This window comes from Notamacropus eugenii, chromosome 7 (assembly GCF_028372415.1).
Source record: "Notamacropus eugenii isolate mMacEug1 chromosome 7, mMacEug1.pri_v2, whole genome shotgun sequence".
Taxonomy (NCBI): domain Eukaryota; kingdom Metazoa; phylum Chordata; class Mammalia; order Diprotodontia; family Macropodidae; genus Notamacropus; species Notamacropus eugenii.
The window spans coordinates 167,754,576-167,762,572 of record NC_092878.1 but is presented as its reverse complement, the minus strand read 5'-3'; the positions used below and the strand labels follow the sequence as shown (position 1 = coordinate 167,762,572).

At 44.1% G+C, this 7,997-nt stretch overlaps 1 long non-coding RNA gene across 1 annotated transcript; it reads left to right on the top strand.

Annotated features, from left to right (window-relative positions):
• Positions 1 to 408: 408 nt before the first annotated feature.
• On the top strand, positions 409 to 7,635 carry LOC140514161 (uncharacterized). The gene is made up of 3 exons (XR_011970451.1): positions 409 to 495; positions 6,497 to 6,673; positions 7,401 to 7,635. It is a non-coding gene; the product is annotated as an uncharacterized lncRNA (long non-coding RNA).
• The last annotated feature ends 362 nt before the right edge of the window (positions 7,636 to 7,997 follow it).

Genomic DNA, 7,997 nt, shown 5'->3' with positions numbered 1-7,997 from the left:
TATGACACTCTCTCCAGAACTCTCTTCACTGCCTCCTCTAGACACTCCCCAGCTTCTCAAGGTCTACCCTAAAAAGTGGTGCTCAGTTGGAACGTGAGCACCAAAAGTATCTCCAGGTTAAGGTTGGCACAGTTCTTTCTATCCTCAATCTCATTCATCCCTGTCAACCCAGGAGACATCATCTTCATCCCCTTTTTATAGATGAGGAAACAGTGACCTGCCAGGGGATCAGTGGCAATGGAGCCTAGAGCCCAGGGCCTTGGAGGCTCCAGGACTTTTTCTACCTGCACTTTTTATGGAAAAAAGACAGGCCAGACATAATAAGTGCCAGTTACCATAGCAACAACAGCCATGACGTCACAGAGAGCATCCCACCTGGGCAGGTTGGCTGAGCCAGCTAAGGTTTTTTTAGGTTCAAGGCCCCAGGAGCAGTTGAGACATGAAGTTATGATGGCACCACAATGAGACTTGTCTTTTCGTGCTTGGAGAAACAAGGTGGGCACCTTCTCTCTTCTCTGACTCACTTCCCTTTGGCCTTTTGGGAGCTCAGAGTCTGGGCAGGGTGAAGCCACTGGGAGGCCAACCCAGCCCAGCCTGGCCCAGAGTCTACATTTTCTAGCCTTATGTTTCATCCTGGGTAAGAACAAGGGGTAGGAACAGATCACAGGGCCAAGGATGTGGAGTTGGAAGGGCCCTTCCTTAGCAATCACACTGCTCAGCTCTAGGGTACAAAGCTCAGACAGGCTACACGATTTGCATGAGACAACATTTGGATTTCCTTTTTTTAAATTTTATTTTTCATTTTTAACACAGTTTATAACAGATAAAACAATTAGTCAGGTGATACTTCTTTTTAAAGCATTTACAGTATGGACCACAAAAGAATTTGTTTTTTAAACATTAACCAACCGAGACACAGATAATATTTATGTTGCTAACTTCACAAGCTCTTGACCTAATTGTCTCCACACTGTTACTGAGAATTAAAGGACCCTAACTTATTGTTGTTGGTCTAAAGTCCTATGCCTAATAGCTTAATTTTAGACTTAACCTCTGATGTTCCCCTACCCATAATCTGTAATTGAATAGATCTGGTATTAAGCTTACAAACCTTTTGACTGTAGGAAATTGCCACCAAGAGTAGGGACATGGCAGGGATACAATATCTCCCCAACTTCATGTCAATTCCAGGCAGGATTAGATTGTCCACTTGCATTCAGTCAGACTTAAGGTCTGCCAGGTGTCAGTGGGGAAATTGAGTCAGGAGAATCCTACCTCAGCCCAGGCTGAACAGCTGCTCTCCCACCATTCCCATGAGATCACCTTTTGCAGTTCATACCAGCATCTCACTGGCTTACTGGCATCATGGATTGGAGGCTCAGACTGCCTTTCTTGCTACCTATACCTGGAGTTAGACTCAGAAGAACAGTCACTTAATAGTCCCATAGCATCTAAAAATGGCAAGTGCCAATAACCAGGTTTCAAATATGACTATAATTTCACTTTGGCTAAGGAACATCTTTTGAGGCAAGTCTTAAGTGGCTTACATGCCTTTCTATACATGTTCTAGTTCCTGATTAAATGGCAATCATAAAATCAAATTTACCATTAAAACCTTGACTTTTCCATCAATGCCAAATTTTACCCCAGATTACCTTCCTCTAGGAAATTTAGACTGAAATTCTTTTCTCCAAACTAAAGATGTCATTGATTTATTCTCAGTAATTAATTCAGTCAATTGTTTTAATATTAATTGCTTTTACCTCACTTTGTAACATGTCCATTTTTTCTCCCCATCACTCCCCTTCCCCCACTTCATAATAGCTTGCATTCTGATTACTCCTTCCCTCAGTGTACCCTCCCTTCTATCACATCCCACCCTTCCCTTATCCCCATCTTCTTTCTTTTCTTGTAGGGCAAGATACATTTCTATACCCCATTCCCTGTAGTTCTTATTTCCCAATTATATGCAATAAAAATTCTCAACATTCGTTGCTAATACTTTGAATTCCAACTTCTCTCCCTCCCCCCCCTCTCCTCAACCCCACTAAGAAGGCAAACAATTCAATACAGACTAAATATGTGTCGTTTTGCAAGAGACTTCCATAATAATCCTGTTGTGTAATACTAATTATATTGCCTTCTGTCCTACTCTATCCCCCTACAATTGACCTTGTCCCTTCTTGAGAGTGTTTATTTCTAGTGACTCCCTTCTCCCATTTGCCCTCCCTTCTATCATTCCCCTCACCCCACTTGTCGCTTCCTCCCCTACTTTTCTGTGGTGTGATATAAATTTTCATATCAAATTTATTGAGCATGTTATTCCCTCCTTCAGCCACATGTGGAGAGAGTAGCTTTATTCCCCCCCTCCCTTCCTCCCTTTTTTCCTCCATTGAACAAGATTTTTCTTATCTCTTTTATGAATTATAGCCTGCCCCGTTCCATTTCTCCCTTTCTCTTCCTGGTATTTTCCTCCCTCACCCCTCAATTTTTATTTTATTTTATTTTATTTGTGTGGATATCATCTCTTCTGATTCAACACCCCCTGTACTCTCTGTCTATATACGTGTATGTGTGTGTGTATGTGCAATCTCTCCATCTACCCAAATACTGAGAAAGGATTCAAGAGTTATAAATGTTTTCTTTCCATGTAATAATGTAAACAATTCAGCTTTAGAGTCTTTTATGATTTTTTTTCCTGTTTACCTTTTCATGCTTCTCTTGATTCTTGTATTGTAAAGTCAAATTTGCTATATGGATCTGGTCTTTTTCTCAATATGAATGATTCTAAGTCATCTATATCATTGAATGACCATTTATTCTCTTGAAGTATTATACTCAGATTTGCTGGGTAGGTGATTCTTGGTTTTAGTCCTAGTTCCTTTGACTTCTGGAATATCATATTCCATGCCCTTCAATCCCTTAATGTTGAAGCTGCCAGATCCTGTGTTATCCTGATTGTATTTCCACAATACTCAAATTGTTTCTTTCTAGCTGCTTGCAGTATTTTCTCCTTGATCTGGGAATTCTGAAATTTGGCCACAACATTCCTAGGAGTTTCTCTGTTCGGGTCTCTTTCAGGAGGTGGTTGGTGAATTCTTTCAATATTTATTTTGCCCTCTGGTTCTAGAACGTCAGGGCAGTTTTCCTTGATAATTTCATGGAAGATAATGTCTAGGCTCTTTTTTGATCATGGCTTTCAGGTAGGCCCATAATTTTTAAATTGTCTCTCCTGGATCTATTTTTCAGATTAGTTGTTTTTCCAATGAGATGTTTCACATTATCTTCTATTTTTTCAAACTTTTGATTTTGTTTACTAACTGCTTGGTTTATCTCATGGTCATTCATTTCCCCTGAACTCAATTCTCTCTTTCAATGAATTATTTTGTTCAGTCAGCTTTTGAACCTTGTCCTCCATTTCCCTCATTCTGCTTTTTAAAGCCTCCTTCTCCTCATTGGCTTTTTGGACCTCTTTTTCCAATTGAGTTAGGCTCTTTTTAAAGCTGTTATTTTCCTCAGCATTTTTTTGGTTCTGCTTTAGTAAGCTGCTAACTTGTTTTTTAAGCTCTTCTCTTGCCTGAGCCCAGTGTAAGTTCCCTTTAGAGGCCCTGGAGGCAGGGGATTTGACTTCCTCTAACAGTATGCCTTGTTCTTCCTCTTCTGAAAGGATGGGGGGGGAGACACCTGTTCCCCAAGAAAGTAACCTTCTATGGTCTTATTTTTTCCCCCTTTTTGGGCATTTTCCCTGTCCATTACTTGACTTCTGAGTTTCCTCTCCACAACCAGCTTGCCTCTAGTTCCGCCAAGCCAGCATTGGGGCTGAGATTCAGATGAGTTGCTGCAAACCCTCATGGGCTTTAGGCAGGGGCAGGACCACTATTCAGTGTGAGATTAAGATCAGCTGCTCAGGTGGGGCCAGGGCCACCACACAGGGCTCAGTTCCCTCAGGGGGTTTACCATAAGAACTTCAACAACGGATGTGGGCTGCTGCCTGCCTTGGGAGCCCCATTCTCTGCTGCCTCCACTGCTGCTACCTGAGGAGGCCCAAGTTATGGGGACATCCTGCTCGCTTCTCGACCAGCTGAAAAGACCCTCTCACTGACCTTTGGCGCCTGTGGGTTGAGGGATCTGCACTGCCACTGGAGATTCTGTCCCCGAAGCCTGCTCAAATCTGCTTCTCTCTGTGCCACATGGCCAAGGCTGGGCTGGGCTCTGCTCCATGTCTGGTGCAACAGATCTTTCCCATTGGTCTTTCAGGTCACTTGGGCTAGAAATCTCCTCCACTTTGTTGTTCTGTGGCTTCTGCTGCTCTAGAATTTGTTGAGAGTTCTTCTTTACAGGTATTTTATGGGCTGTGGGGTAAGAGCTAGTGTATGTGTGTCTTTCTACTCCACCATCTTGGCTCCCCCCCTCCCCGGCCACATTTGGATTTCATCCCCATCCTCTGACTCCAAATCCTATTCCCTGAACAAATCACAAGGACAGACATTAGGTTTCAGAACCACTAACCTTTCTCCAAGCAGACCTCCTCAGGGACCAGATGGGCACAGATTTAGGCAGCAACTCACAGGGCACAATGACTTCCATAATGCCCTAGGAATCCCACAGAGGGCGAGTGGGTGCGAGGAGATGGCAATGGGATTTTAGCTAGAGAATCTAAGAGGAGCTACTCCTTTGAGCCTCAATGTCTTTGTGCAAAAAGAGGACATTAACACATGTAATTTCCCTGACTGCTAGGATTTGAGCATAAAGTCAGTTCCCATAGAAATGTGATTTGTTGCCATTTTTATTTCAAACTTATACTTCCCTGCACTGAAAGCAAAGTGCTCCAAAACAATCATCACTTTGTGAAAAGTTTGTTGAATGAATAAATTTCAGAACTGGTCCAAGGAGGAAGTTTGGTACAGCAGAGTAGACACTAAGTCTTGGAAGCAGAGTATCTGGATTGGACTGCTGGTTCTGTCCTTTTCATTTGTGAGAGGCAGCATGACAGAGTGAATCAAGCCTTGCACCTGACATTAGGAAGAGTTAGGTTTGAATTCTGCCTCAAAAATGTACTTTCTGTGTGAGTCTTGCCTTCTCAATAGGTCAGGGAGGGGCTAAAAGAAGGAGGGAGAGACTTTAAAACTCAAAAATTTTAAATGAAGGTTAAAAATAAGAAAATAATAAAACTGTAAAAGAAGGAAAAGAATAGTTCGAGTAGGAAACCACATGAGAGTAGGATGAGCTCTTCCTCACCAATGGCCTCGTACCAGTTTCTGTCCCTACCCTGGAGCAGGGTCCTGGACCTACCATTGGCTCTATGAAGGGTAAATTTCACATCCTAGCTTAATATTAATCTGGGCATAGAAATTCCTAGTTATGGAAAGTCCAATACAGTGGGAAAGGCAAATTAATTAGTTTTTTCATCTATAAAATGGAGATAATAACTTTGCACCTTCTACCTTGCATAATTATTGCAAGGAACCCTTTGCCATTTACAAAGTGCTCTACAGTTTAGGCTAGTGTTTTTCCTACCATATTCAAGAAGGGAGGGAGAGAGGGAGGGAAGGAGGGAAGAAGGAAGGAAGGAAGTCAGTTTGATCACCAGGACTCTTGATCAAGGGCTTCTCAGGAAGGTACCAAAAATTGACTGCATCTCAGAGTCCCTTGGAGAAAATTCTAGAACCACTCTTGTTGACCCAAGAAGTATTATTAGCTGAAGGAACCAAGGCATCCAGCAGCTGAGTGGAGAAGAGCCCTCTGCAGCTGAATGCTAGTTGGAGAAAGACGCTTTGGACAGCTCTCTCCACTAGTGGCTGGCTCTGTTAAGAAATTCCAAAGCCTCATATGCACCAAAGTTTGCCTTTAACTCTTAACTTCCCACTGAGTACCCAGTGCCCACTCTGGGCCCAGACTTATGGGGGATACAAATCTATGAAAGTGATGGTGACTTTCATCTTTGAGCCTCAGTTGCTTCCTCTTCCTCAGAGGACTTGGGAGGAAAGTTTTCTGTCATCTCTAAAAGAAAAGAGCACAGCTCATATTTGTGTCACTGGGATGACAATGTGCTTTACATGCAAGGAGCATATCCTGGCACAAGGATTTATTATCTCCTTTTTCCAAATAAAGAAACCAAGAGGCCCAGGGAGGCCAATGACTCACCTGTTCAAGGTCATATGCAGCTAGTCAATGTCAGAGCTGGCTTTCAAACCCAATTGTTCTAAGTCCCAGGTCCAGAACTCTGTCCAGTATGGCAGGAAGCCTGTGCCCTCAAGGGGCTTTTAGTCAAGGGAGGAGCTGAGCCAAGCCTAGCTCAAGCATTCTCCATCAGAGAAATCTTCTGACCCTCAGTAGGGAGTCACCACCTATTCTGACCTCCCAAGGGACCTGTTTGCCTCAGAACCCAAACACCATGAAAAGACTCCAGCCACCCCCACAGAGCTCATAAACCTGCCCTTACCACACCATGGAGGTCATGGTCAGATCTTTTAATCCTCCCTTTCTCTATTCAAAGGTTGCCTCAGTTTCCCTCAGAGGAACCAGGCGTGGAGCCAGATGAGCCCCATGGCCATATCTGCGGAGAACTCCCCTGGCATCTGTGATGCTAAAGGGCTCTGGGGTGGTCCTCAAACCATTCTGGCAACCACCTCCTTCTCCGAGCACGCTCTTTGTGGTGGAGGGGTGGAATTTGGTAAGTCCTGGGGTGGAAGATCGTTGTGATGCTTTGAATAGGCCATGTTTCATGGGCTATTTATTTTCCTTTGCATTTACAGCTCAGTGCTTGTCTAGGCTTTCTCTGCTGTGACCAGTCAAACCCTGACATTCGCTAGTATAACAAGGGTTGACTCCTATCCCCTGGTAAAAGCATCCATTAATGTGGGTGCTGAGGTCACCCAATTTCCCCCAGCCTAGCATCACAGGGTCCTGAGTAGCTGTTATACAAAATCCCAGTAGAAGAAACCTCCCAACTACACCTGTGATACCATGTGTGCCATAGTAAAGGAGTCTGGGACCCGGAGGTGAACTCTTGGCAGAGAGATACCCTGTTGTACCTGTATCCTTTGCCTGGTGCATGTTCTTAAGCTCAGCCAAGGAGCCTGTTGACTCACAGAGGACATCATCCGACTCAGTCAGAGAATTACCTAGAAATGGGAATTATTTTTTTTAGGACTGCTCTGTGTATTTCCCAAGCCCCAAATTGTTTGTTTTATTAAACTGTGAACCCAATAAATCTTTTTTAAAATCCCACTTCAGGCACAGGAAGAAACAAAATTATATAATGTGGGCTAGCAAGAAGAGAGACTTTGAAAGGAGGCTATCTGGTGGCCAGTCCTGGTTCTTATCTTGATAATCAGGCTACCAGAGGGAGAGAAATCCTGAATGCAGTGACCGGGAAAGTGTTTCTGTTTCTTTTCTAGAGCTCCTCTGCTCACCTGCCAAGTGCCACATGGAGGGTCTCTCTAGGACCACCTGTGCTGTGTGTCTCACTTAGTTGGGAAGTCACCTTGGGGATAGAACCTACCCATACCTCCTTCTGAGAAAGCAATGAGGTCACCACCAGGATGAAAGAACCACACTGCTGTAACTTGAGAGTGGGGTCCACAGGGGCTCGAAGCACGCCACAGAATTCGAAAAGAAGGAGTTAAGCAACGACTCAGCTTCTTGTGTGTTTCTTTTCCTCTCAGAGAGGACTGTAGGACCTGTGGCCCAGTCCCCTCCTCAGGATCATGCTTCTGGATTAAGAGGCAGCACCTCACCCTGGGTCAGCAGCTCTTCTTAATGAGGGGCAGCAGCCCCTCAGCCCCTGCTCATCCTCATCTGTCAGGGCCAGGCTTAGGCTCAGAACTTAGACACTAGGTTTTCCCAACATCCAGACCATAGGAGTCATCTTTCTGAGGCTGTATATCCTGTAGAGAAAATACATAGAATGGCCTGATCACTCTACCTGATATCAGGAGAAGGCATAAGGTTTGGAGCAAGAGCATCGAGGCCAGTTCTGCCTGCTACCTGTGTGA